The sequence below is a fragment of the Rana temporaria genome, chromosome 12 (assembly GCF_905171775.1).
Source record: "Rana temporaria chromosome 12, aRanTem1.1, whole genome shotgun sequence".
Classification (NCBI taxonomy): Eukaryota; Metazoa; Chordata; class Amphibia; order Anura; family Ranidae; genus Rana; species Rana temporaria.
Genome location: NC_053500.1, coordinates 29,505,955 through 29,519,620, shown reverse-complemented (window position 1 = coordinate 29,519,620; position 13,666 = coordinate 29,505,955). Strand labels below are relative to the sequence as shown.

The 13,666-nt window shown below is 43.3% G+C and overlaps 1 protein-coding gene across 4 annotated transcripts in view; it reads right to left on the bottom strand.

Annotated features, from left to right (window-relative positions):
* The window catches only part of TANC2 (tetratricopeptide repeat, ankyrin repeat and coiled-coil containing 2), a 419,029-nt gene that overhangs the window by 382,679 nt on the left and 22,684 nt on the right, over positions 1-13,666 (bottom strand). The gene's annotated exons all lie outside the window — the stretch shown is intronic.

Below are 13,666 nucleotides of genomic sequence, written 5' to 3'. Positions count from 1 at the left end.
ATAGGGGGAGTGTTTGGAAAGGCAGATCTGAGAAAGTGCAACATCAAGGCATTGCGCTTCCAAAGGGGGTTTTGTACTAGGCCACTAATAAAGCCAGATATTCCGCTACTGTAGGAGATGACAGCACCCATACTAACAAAGCGGCTGCTGTTTACCAAAACCAAACCCGCCTCTCTGTTTAAACTGCAACTTTTTTTCACAGTTGCTAAAATGTTTCTCTGGAATAGAGCACCATGTAGAACACTACCAGCAGTAAAGATTCTACAAATCCGAGATTCAGTAGAAATTCAGTTGAAGTACAAGATTCATATTTATGATTGAAGAAAATTAAAGCTTCTGCTCCACTGTGCTGAAACTTCAATACTTACAGCAGCATCATAATGAAATTTTGGGGTTTTTCCGTAAAGCAGCAACATCCAACAGGACATGCATTGTTAGGAGTTATTCATTTTTACATAGCAAATGTGCAAAGGATGTTTTTTTTCCCCTGAGTTCAGCTTTAGCACTTCGACTGTATTGCTCTTGAATGGTAGGGACTAAAGCCTAGTACTCACTATGAGTTTTTTCTCGTTCAACCTGTCGAGTTAAACGAAACAAACAGTCAACTCCAGTTGGAGCCACTGTACAAACTATAAAAGGGGGCCTGCCACCCCCCAGAAAACTCTGATCAGTACCCTCTGCCATAGGCCAAGAACGGCATTTGGAGTCGGACGGCTGGTTTTCCAGAATGCTCGTCTGACACACACAGGCAAAATGTTGGCCGTTTCTCTTTTAACCGGCCGATGTATCCCAACATTTGGCCCATGTGTACAATGTCAATGTACAGCATGAAAATTGTTCTCACTATATAAATACCTGTAAAGAATAAATTTCCTTTTTTTGTTGGCTTTATTATTCACTTTGCTAACTATAATACAAACTAACTTTTCTTTAGACTCCTCTATATCCACATTATCTTTTTATGCCTCTTAATCCCATAACTAAGTTATGTTGTCATAAGAAACATTGTTCTAGCATTTTAATGCCGTTTTGTATGTGTTGAATTTATTATTCATTGTACAAAGAATTCCCTAAAGACTTTGCCTAGTCAATAGAAGTTTAGCAGTATGTTGAATAAAGAATGTTTTGCCTGCAGATTGAGGATAAAGCATTGATTGTTGAATAAAGTTTCATACAATTTCATCTATTTACATTACTGCCTGTAGTTCTACTTCGCACAATATATGATAAGATTAATGAGCCAAATCCATATTCATAAAAAAAAACAAAAAAACAAAAGATGACTACAATAAAAAATGTTTTGGAAGTGAGATATGAGCTTTGATGCAAGATTTTGTTCTTTACAATAAAATCCAACTATTTCTCCTTGTATGTATTCCTAATGAATAAAGTTGTAAGCCTTATGCACATGGATGTTTAGAGGTGCAAAATGCTGAAGTGCAAAATTCGCGGCACTTTAGTGCACCCAGGAAGCTTCGTGTTGCATGTACAGCTGACCATACAAGTGAAAGGCTGTATACAGCAGTATTTGTGTATATACTGATGCTCCTGTGCAATGACGTTTACTCAGGCATTTTTTTTTTCAGCACTGCGTGTTGCAATTCAGTACACTGCACCGCATTCCATTTCTGTGAAGATGAATGAAATGTCAATTTGTAACATTTCAAGAACGTTGGAAAAAAAAAGTAAACCGTATAATGCGTCATTTATGATGTATCATTACTGCTCCCTGCACAGCAAACGCCAGCCGCCGCAGTGTAACACAGCCACTGGTGTGAGCAAGCCCCAATTGAGATTTGAGTGATTTGATGTAAATATACTTTACTACTCCTATTCTTTCACGCATTCAATATTTTCAGATCACAGATGGATCCCTGTGTAAACCCCCCAATTACAACCTCAAATACAATAAGATAAAATAATCCTCCCCTCCCATAACCCTTTAGAAAAAGTCAGATATTAAAAATGCTTGGTGTACTAAAGGCCAAAAAAAAAAAAAACACCACCAGTGGTTCTTAGATAACAAATGCATAAAATTGGTGTATTGCATTGGCAAATTTTACCAAGTGGTATGGCAAATTAAATCTATAAGTGAAGCACTCTGTGTACGGAGAGATAATGGTGTCTACAGAAAAGGAAACCCCTCTGTATTGCTTTATGCAGAAGTCTCGGACAGGTATTTTTATAGTCCCTAGAAATTTTCTTTAATAAGATCCGCTATTTGAAAAAGAAAAATTGAAGAGAAGTATAATGTTGGCATGTTGCTGTAGATTATCTTTTTATTACTTGTAATATCAGCAAGCCTGACATTTAGGAGTGAACATGTGTTTAATCTGAACCGAGCAAGCTGCCCCGCAGAGTCAGGTCAATCACTACAGCTTTTTAATCACACATAATGAGCAGCAATTTGAACGCACAAAAAACAAGTTAATTGATTAAGGATCAGCGTACCTGCCTTCCGCCCATTCAGGAAAGCAGGAGGAAATCCAAGGGCACAGAGAGTCCATTATACCAGACATAAGGAGAAGAAAATCACGGGTATCTAGAAATAGATCAGGGGCTCACCTGCTGCTTGGCAACCAACAGCTTAGCCAAAGACATTAATGCCATTTCAACTGCTCACAGGGGACCCAGTAAGATTCTCAATTATTGTCAAGTAGCAATACCATCCTTCCCCATGTTGTGGGACTGCAACTTCATATTTCCACTGAAAGGTTCTGCACGGTATGAGATGACATCCTCCATGCACGGTATGAGATGACATCCTCCATGCATGAAGCAGCGACAGAGCTCGGCTCAGTCCTGCCCACCTACTCACAGCCCGAGCCTCTTAATCCTAGTGAACAATAAGCCATACCCAGCTGTTCATAGGACATGCAAGTCTCAAATCCGGACTGAAATCACCAACTTCTATTTCAATACACACTATGTGCGTCTCATATGATGAGCTTCCACAATGATAAGAGAATTCAGAGGAGGATGGCTTTTATTCCCCCCCCCCCCCTCGAACAAATGAATTACTAACAGTGTAGTTTGGGTTTTGTTTGGTAAAGTCCATTCATTCCAAAATCATATTTGAAACCCTATCCATTCATGGCCAGCATAAGGCCCAGCAACACATATGGGCGTTACCTAGTGGTGTGCAGGCAAATGCAGCCTACCAAGGGATGCCTACTTTGTTAGACTCACACCTGTGGAACAAAGGTCCCGTTACAGTCATGCTGTATATACCAAGACAGGTGAGGTGTCAGTTTATGTGGGTACTTTTTTTACATTTTTTTCAGCCCACCCTATATGAATCTTCTATTAGTATAACTCCTCCTAATGCCTAGTACACACAGGCCAACATCGGCCAGTTCAAGAGAAACCAGCCGTCATTCGCCCTGCGTGTACAGCAGTCGGTACACTGTCGAAGGGTCATGATGGATAGCTGAGAGTGCCGACCTGAGTGTTCTGGCATTTGGGGCTGTCAGAACACAATTACTCAGCAGGGGAGATCACTGTACCAACATCAAATTGTTAGTATATCGGCTCTGATCTAAGCTGTCAGTGTGTACTAGGCTTAAGAGCCAACTCTTTGCTGGAATCAGGTCAAAGGTCTCTTGAGATGAGTACTGAGGCAGAACCCTGCCAGCCCTTCCAGACAGCTACAATCTGTGCTTCTCATAGCAATGCAGACAGAGACCCTGTGATGACAATTAATAAAGCAAAATCTTTTTATTAGAAAAAAACTTTACAATTTCACTAACAGATGGCTTAACTGCTTGCCGACCAGCCGCCGCAGTTATACGGCGGCAGGTCGGCTCTGCTGGGCGAGATCACGTAGCTATACGTCACCTCGCCGAGCAGCCAATAGGAAGGCGCGCGCCGTCGAGGCCAGCTAGCACGCCCCCCCGCTCGCCCCTGACGCCGATGCACGTGCCCGGCGGTCGCGATTACCGCCGGGCACCCGTGATCGCTCGTTACAGAGCGAGAACCGGGAGCTGTGTGTGTAAACACACAGCTCCCGGTCCCGTCAGGGGGGGGGGGGAAATGACCCATCGTCTGTTCCCCATGTCAGTCCACCCCCCTTCAGTTAGAACACACCCAGGGAACATGATTAACCCCTTCCTCACCCCCTAGTGTTAACCCCTTCACTGCCAGTGGCATTTTTATAGTAATCAATGAATTGTTATAGCACTGATCGCTATAAACATGCCAATGGTCCCAAAAATTTGTCAAAAGTGTCCGCCATAATGTAGCAGTACCGATAAAAATCGCTGATCGCCGCCATTACTAGTAAAAAAAAAAAAAAATATTAAGAAAAATGCCATAAAACTATCCCCTATTTTGTAAACGTTATAACTTCTGTGCAAACCAATCAAACGCTTATTGCGATTTTTTTTTAGAAAAATATGTAGAAGAATACGTATCGGCCTAAACTGAGGAAAAAAAAAGTTTTTTTATATATTTTTGGGGGATTATAGCAAAAATCTAAATTGTCACTCTATTTTTGTTTATAGCGCAAAAACTAAAAACCACAGAGGTGATCAAATACCACCAAAAAAAAGCTCTATTTGTGAGAAAAAAAGGACGCCAATTTTGTTTGGGAGCCACGTCGCACGACCGCGCAATTGTCAGTTAAAGCGACAGTGCCGAATCGCAAAAAGTGCTCTGGTCTTTGACCAGCAATATGGTCCGGGGGTTAAGTGGTTAAAGACTATTGATAAAAACGTACAACTTAAAAAAATAAAAATAAGGATTGCTGTTACACACGACCGTTTTTCACAACGTGAAAGACGATGAGAAAAAATAGAGCAGCTTCTTAATTTTTTTCTGAAATTTTTCTCGTCGAGAAAAATGCTCTGGAGCATACACACGGACGTTTTTCACGACCAATTTTAAAAATGGCATTTTCTCGTCATGAAAAATGGTCGTGTGTACGCGGCACAAGAGCAAGTTAAAACCCATCATTTCTTTTGCCATCTTGTTGCAGGGAAAATGTGCAGCATCCCTTCACTTCCAGACACATAGCAAAAACAGAAGTGAGGAAATTCCTCCAAGGTGCTGGAATCCCTGGCTGCCATCCACCAGATCTAGTGTCCCCATTGGGCAATTTCCCATCTATTCTTGTTCTGGTGACAACCTACAAATTTGGGATTTGTTTTTCACTTTCACCCTCGGTAATAACAGTAAGCATGGATAATAGAGAGGATGACTCTCCATACCGGGGCATAGACCTGACAGGTGTCATAATTCCTCTTCAAAACCTAAAGAAAAGTAAAATGTATTTAGCATGCTGGATTGACCATTCACTGCTTGAATTGGTCCCATTAGGTTTTACTTTTCTAGACACAATGTTAGATGCCAATTCAATTAGGGCCAAATTCTCGTAGATCGGCGTATCTTTGTTTACGCTATTTACGCTACGCCGCCGCAACTTAGACGGGCAAGTGCTGTATTCTCAAAGCACTTGCTCCGTAAGTTGTGGCGGCGTAGCGTAAATAGGCCGGCGTAAGCCCGCCTAATTCAAATGTCGAACAGGGGGGCGTGTTTTATGTAAATAACTTGTGACCCGACGTGATTGACGTTTTTCACGGACGGCGCATGCGCCATCCGTGGAATATCCCAGTGTGCATTGCTCCAAAGTACGCCGCATAATTAACATTGGTACACCGCATGTACGCCTCATATAGCAGGGGTAACTTTACGCCGGTAAAAGCCTAAACGTAAACGGCGTATATGTACTGCGTCGGCCGGGCGTACGTTCGTGAACTCGCGTATCTAGCCGATTTACATATTTTTAGGCGTAAATCAGCGTACACGCCCCTAGCGGCCCACGTAAATATGCAGTTAAGATCCGACGGCGTAACAGACTTACGCCGGTCGGATCTAATAGAAATCTATGTGTAACTGATTAGAAGATTCAGGCGCATAGATACGACGACCGCCCAGACTCAGAGATATGACGGCGTATCTGGAGATACGCCGTCGTATCTCCTTTGAGAATCTGGGCCTTAGACTTCTACTCACTACTACTATATTAGCCTTTGCATTGAGTATGAACATTCAGTAAACGTTTTTTGATATTACAAAGTCAATAGAGAACTGCACAGCATCCAATCCCCAAACAGATTACAGATCAGGTTTAAAAAAAAAAAAAAAAAAAAAAAAAAAAAAATCTTCATTCCACAATCTATGATTTTTTTATGTTTGAATTGCAGAAACACTAAAAAAGGACCTCAGTACACAAACTGAAAAAAATTATTTTTTCTAATTCTATTATGTTCTGATGAATAACGTTGGGAAAATAATGTCAGCGGCCCAATAGCCAATATAATCCCATCTAATTAATTTTTAATTAGTCTTTTATGCAGCTGGCTGTGTTTTTGTTGTCTAGTGGGAATGACCACACAAATATTTATTAAAGCTATGAAGAAAAATAAGCAGGCAAAAAAAAAGTAAATGCAAAACATTTGAAGAAACAAGGGAATTAAAAATTAACTACGGACTGCAAAAGCTTCCTAGAACACAACTAAATGTGAAGTATGTTGAATATTATTGAGAAAGCTCAACTCTAAACTCTCGTACACCCGATCGGATTTTCCAACGGGAATAGTGTGTTGACAGACTTTTGGCCGAAAATCCGACCGTTTGTATGTTCCATCAGACAATGGTTGTCGGATTTTGAGTGAGTGAGTGTATAAATGCGAACTAAATCGCCTCAAGGCGCTTTGTATCCATTGTCGTCCTGATCCTTCAGAAGAGGTGGGACTTAAGTTTTTTTTCTGAAGGCCCGATGATTTTCTTCCATACGGATGTTAGTTGGTAGAGCGTTCCATAGCCATCATCCTAGGACTGCGAAACTTCGTTCTTCTTTAGACTTGTAGCGGGACTTGGGGATTTGGAGGAGGTTTTGGTTGGTTGGTCGAAGAACGTGATTGGGGTTGTAGCATTTTATTTTCTCGCATAAATATTGAGGGGCGTTTCCTTGTGTGCATTTGTGAGTGAGACAGAGGGTCTTGAAAATAACACGATCCTTAACGGCTAGCCAGTGGAGGGTCCTGAGGGTCCAACAAATGTTGGATGGCAGGCCTTAAAATTTTCTGCAGACAGCGGTCTGTTGTCAGATTTTCTAATCGTGTGTACAAAAGTCCAAAGTACAAACACGCATGCTCGGAATCCATTCTCACCAAACACGACCTTAGCAGAAGGTGCCCAAAAGGTGGTGCTCAAGAGCAGAAAAAAACAGTGGCTCACTGAGCGCCTGAGCCGGGTGTCAGTCCAGGCACCTGGCAGATCCGACTTTGTCGCGATGACGCAGTGCCTGGACCGAATTCTGTGAAGTCAGCAGGGAGTGGACTTCAGCCCGCTCTCTGTTGAAAATGGGTCACAGGAGTACAAAACAAACTGCACTCCTGTGATCTACATGAGAAGTACAGCCAAACAAGCTTAAAAAAAAATATTCAAAGATAAAACAACAAGCGCAGAAGATTTAATAGATCAAAGGTTGAAAAAATTACTAAAGGTCCACTTTAAGGAATGAATGTTTTTGCTGAACAGGTTTATAGCCCAAATGTAAAAATCGCTCTGGTCCATAGAGATGAAGTGGAAAAAAACACAGTATACATATACACACACTTATCATTTATCATGATATCATTTATACATATTTTAATAGATAGCAGATCCAAAAAAGTCAAACATTATCTCCAAATCAACACAAGACAGAATCCATTGATTCATTTGGAGATAGGAAATATAACTGCCCGCCAGTAAAATCCCTAAAGGTAAAAACAACATCAACCTGTTTGGTGGAAGGCATGTTAAGGTGGACAACGGGAGGGTCTACAGTGGGTAGAGAACACATACATACATATCCCTTTTAAAGGAAAATCTTATTCTCAGGAGAGGAGTTCCTACGGATTGTGTCCAGTCCTTACAGAGGAAAGGTTTAAATCCCAGATGTAGAAGAAAGGTCTTTGCAGCTGAAGAATCTCTAAAAGACCATAGAACTAGATCAGAAGGCCAATCCTCTAAATGCAGTATAGTATATACTGCATTAATTCGATTAGAAACAAGTCACCTTGGGGTCTCCCTGGGCAGGTTTGAATCCTGCCGACTACACCACAAAAACAAAAAGAAGAAACAAGTCATCTGCAGGTTGCTCAAAAACAGTCTTTCCAGGAGCAAACTGTGAGTACTCCGAATCAGACATGGTAGTGGGGCCTCACAGATGACCTTCCAACACCTTGATTTCTTACCTACCCCCAACTTACGTCACTCACCATGCTTTAAATACGCTTTGCTTCTCCCAACCTTCCTGCATTCAAGGAAACAGGTGACACTTGTCACACATTTATATGACTCTCCAATAGATGGACAATCTCAAACTAACCTTTAATTCAATTTCATCCATGAGATATGACCACGGAAATGCATAGAATAAGCAATACAAGCCACCTAACAAGCTTCATCTAGCCAAGGATTCTCCATGCTGTAAAGATTATAAGAGGGAATGTATTCATACTTTTGCTTACATTATGCAATGTTATCTTATCTTGAGATTGAAAAAACATAATAAAAATTATTGGAGCAAGAAAGTCTTAAGGTTGGAACCATTTCTGATGCAAAGCAGCCTGTCTTCATGAAGTCGGTAGCAGTAAATAAAAAAAAAAAAAAAAAGGGGGGGGGTGGGGTCTTGGCTTCTCAAAGCAATTACACTTTTAGGGAGGCCAAATACTACTCACTTAAAGCGGAGGTTCTGCTGGGAAACGTTTTTTTTTTTTTAAGACTACTCTGCTGCTGTTCAAATACACAGTTCTTTACTTACTATTGCCGATCTTGCAGCCGCCACGATCGCGCTTTGGCAGTAAAGGATATTTTATAAAAACTTGTGATGGACATTGCCATCTTCATTGAGGGCACCTTGAAGCCCTCCTGTATTTCTTCCGGGATGCGGTGAATGCTGATCTCCCAGCATTCACCGCGTAATCCCGCGCATGCGCAGTGTTGACGGCGAGTCGCGCCGTCAACACTGCACAGTTGCCATCACAATGGCCGGCGGCGTCCTGAAAAGGACACGCCCCGCTGTGATGTAACACTAGTCCTCCTTTACCAGCACAGTACCTGCCCTCATCACATGACGCGCTTTGCGGGTCATGTGACCCGCTTCCTGCGTCACGTGACAGCACACCTAGCGCAAGACTACACGCGCAGAGAGATCAGTTGATGTGCTATGATTGGCCCACACGTCACTGCAACAGAAGAAAGCAAACAGCGCCCACAATGCACAGCGCCGTCGGGGAAAGTAGAGAAACGCCCACTCCCCGATGGGATGGAAACCCGGAAGCACATCAAAGTACAGGTAAGGGACCATTGAAAAAAAATGTTGACAACGCTATGATGCTTACATTGGATGGTGGTTAAGGATGCTGGAAAGTTGATTTGGAGGGTGAACCTCCGCTTTAAACCCACTGCTTCGAAAAATCATTTAGAGGAGGATGAAGCCAGATACCTTAAGGGTGATAACATCCACGGGAGTCATTCATTATTGCCTGCAGATTCTTGGAAAATCTATGTGTAATGGTCAGGGGTTAACACCGTTTACAATATTCCATTCCACCAACCCAAGACAGCTTATCCGACACTCCAACAATCCAGCAGACACGATCCATTAGAATTCCCCAGACAAACGAGACACACAGCTCTGTTTCTGGTTCCAAAACGAATGGATGCTTTAATGGTAAACTCTCAGCTTTTTATACAGTTAGAAAGCATGCTGCAGTAATCACAGGGACAATGAAACACTCCACCCAAAACATCACACAATGGGTGCTTAACGAGTCCCCCTCAATCCACATCACAGACAGACATTCTGGCACCGATCCACATGAACCAATTACTATAGCTGACATGGCAGACATGACGTTTAGCGTGTGTTAACTCACAACACATATTAGCATCAATGGAACTTTCACACAATACAGGGCTATTTAGCATAGCACAATGAAATATCTTAGGAGCCAGACTCAATTAACACCTCAACAGTCTATGTGTCCCCACATGAATGAGTCACTCTGCTATTGACCGGTTTTGGGCAGAATTAACCACCTGTAATATTCCAAGATATCCTGTAGTACATGAATTATCATTATTGTCCCATCTCATGTAATTCATGATATCATTTCTCAGTCATCCTATGCCCCTACTGGACATAGGATGACCCTAGACCCAAGAGTCAATATTGAAGCTGGCACAGGATTACCCCGCATCCTTCAAAAGTCTCTGGGTATCACGAGCCATTCCGTTACACTATGTATCTGGGCCGATCTTCAACTTGAAGGTGTTACAAAGTGTATGCACCACTTTATTCTGTCTGTGGAGTTGCATAAGAATTTGGCTCTACAAAGAAGAAGCATTGATGGATCCCCATGAGTCATTCATGGAGACCTCTTCATGTCTATGGCGTCCAATTGTAATCTGACAATTGAAATGTAATACTGCTATGGGAAAAACAATGTTTTGCCTATTCCCTGGCAAATGGGTTCAGTTTATAATGTGACCTAAATAAAAACACAAAACTATAGCTTCTCAGAACTTAATGAAGAGAAAAAATTAATAAAAAAAGCTATAACTCCCCCACAGCCAATTTTTGTTTTATAGTAGAAAGAAATTATCTGTCTTCAGTTGTTTGTATTTAATAATCCCTTTTCTTTAGTAGTAGAGGATTGTAAACTCAGTTCTTGCACAAGACAAGGATTTTAAAAATTGTCAAGTGTTGGCAATGAAGATCAACCTAGGAACAGCAGATTTCACCACAAGAAAACGAATGGTAGTGCATAATTAAAAGAGGTGACATATATTACTTTACTGTGCTAAATTATGAATATGTAATTAAAAGGTTAGCCAATCATAGGTTACCCTGCAACCTGCCTGAGGAACATATTGACATACTATAGAGTCTATAGTATGTCACTATAGTATAGATGACAAATAACCGCTACTTTGCTGCAACATTGACAATTCAAAAGCTTTGTAAACTGCACAAAGCAGAAGTGTGCCTCCGTATCATATCAGTTTGCATGGCAATGACACCGGCCTCTGGCTCACAAAGTGCTGGATTTAGATAGCATGCTTCTGCAGACAAGCTTTTTTCACAGACTTGCAGAAAACATTAACATGTTTGCGTCAGTTCCTTTTAAATTTTTTTACTTAAGTACTAAAAAAGCACATATACTCACCTATACTACAATGGTCCAAAAGGTCTCTCACCGGCATCTTCTCCCTGGCTTCATCCAGGTGCCAGTCTCTGGCCACCTTGATTGTTAGTCACAGGATGACACCTTTTCCACACAAAACACAGGAGTGTAGTCATCCTGACACACAGGGCATGTGCCAGAATGTAAACTGGTCAGGGATACCGCTTAAAGCCCTCCTAGTGCAGATCTTCTCTCTCCCCAGTACAGCTCTTCCCACAGTACACATCCCTCCGAGTACAGATTTCTTACCCCCCTCCCCCATACATATCTTCCCATCCCCAGTAGAGAACTCCCCTCCTTTATAATCCACTCTGCACGCCAGGCAGTTCAGGGTGAGTCTTCCTTCTTCTGGGTCATGTTACCTGGGACTAGGCAGAGCTAAGAAGAGTTCCACCCCCCCCCCTTGTTTTGAAATGCCTAGTTCACTCTCAGAACTTCCCGTCTCTGTAGGTTGACAACCAACAGCAGGGGCTGGTCAGCTGTCAGTGCTAGCTGCTGTAATGTGGACAGTTGGGGGGATGAGTTGGACCAGGGGTGGCCCATCCATTAAGGGAGCCTGGGCACCGCCTCTCCTATCCATGCATCTGGCCCCCCCATGCCGGATGCATAGATTCCAATGGGGGGTTTGAAGCACGTGATTAGATCCAGAGGCTCTAATAGGCTTCAAGATAGGGTGGGCTCAGGGCACAAAACACTGCAAACCAAGCCCACCCAGGTGTGTTACAATAGCAAAATATTCATTGTCAAACTGATCCTCCTCCTGGCCAATCAGGAAGCGGGTCCGGAGACCCCTCACCCGATTGGCTAAAAGGACAGGTGATCGCATTGGACACCTAGGAGGGAGGAGACGTCATGATGCAGAGGAGCAGAAGACCCTGATGGAAGCCACAAGCCGCCGTCCGTCCATAACTTAGATGGGTAAGTGAGTGGCTGGATGGCCGACCGACTGTCACCACCCGCGGGGAGAGGGGGGGGGGGGGTATGGTTTGGGGGAGTTGGTAAAGCTGCGCTAAAAATAGCGGTGCTATACCATCGGATTTGCCGTGGGATTCGGCCGATAGCGGTGCGGTATTAACCCCTGCTAGCGGCCGATAAAGGGTTAATACCGCCCGAAATGCGCCTCTGCAGAGGCGCATTGCGGACGGTATTGCCACGGTTTCCCATTGTTTTAAATGGGAAGGAGCGGTGAAGGAGCGGTATACATACAATCTCATTGCAGGAGATTTTTTTTTCTCTCCTGCCAGCGCATCGCCTCAGTGTGAAAGCCCTCCGGCTTTCACATTGAGGTTGCTGGGCAGGAGTTTTTCAGGCGGTATAGCAGCGCTATTTTTAGCGCTGTACCGCCTGAAAAACTCCTTAGTGTGAAAGGGGTCTTACTGTGGGGGGGGTGGGGGGTGGGACTGACAGGGAGTAGAGAGTGATCGCTGTTCCTGATCACTAGGTACAGCAGGTCTCTCTCTCTTCCCCTTTCAGAATGGGGATGTTTGTTTATATTGACAGATCCCTGTTCTGGCTCTCTGTGGAGTGATCGCGGGTGGCCGGCGGACATCGCGAGCACCTCCTATTACTCTTAAAAGCTGCCAGCTATGGCAATTAGCGCAGCCATGCCAACCTGCCGCAGTGCCAACCCTGCCGCAGTAGGACTACGTCAGCTGGTCGGCAAGTGGTTAAAGGTGGAAAAAGTTCTGAAATGTTTAATTTTTTTACATCACAGAAACCTGACATTTTAACAGGGGTGTGTAGACTTTATATCCACTGTATCTGTTCTAGCCAAGGCTCCCATTCAGCACTAGAGGCCGCCAGCTCCTAGATGTGATATTTGTAGGGCAGAGCACCAATGCAGCATCATTCATCATTCACAATCAGGGCTCAAGTCCTGTGGGAACGCGTGGGAACAGAGTCCCTGCACTTTTTTCACAGTAGGAACGCAGTTCCCTTTGCAGGATGAGAGCAGCCGAGCCGCCCGAGCCAATTCTTCACTAAGCGGCGATGCCCAGCTCGAGTCATTGTCAGGGGCAGGCGAACCTCAGTAATCCTTTGTTACTGGCCGCTTCCTGTATATGGATTCATCGGGTAGTGTGCGGGTATTCTGTCACTTCCTCGATGCCGCAATGTCTCCTGGGAGCTTTTGTCATTGTTCCCAGGAGTGGGGTGGGGGAGTGGATCTTGGGTGGGAGTTCCCACACTTTTTTCCCCAGGACTTGACCCCTGTTCACAATGATGTGCTTGCCATGAAACTAGCACTGCCTAAATGCAGTGCTAGAAGTTTCAGCTGTGACTGACAGTAGCTCACCAGGCAGCTTGCCTTTCACGTCTTTGGATCTAAATGAAAAATGTCATATAAAACACTGTATGTTAATAAAACCTAAACGACCTGCACAGGATGGTTATCTGGCATGTGCATCATGACAATTGCTATAGAAAAA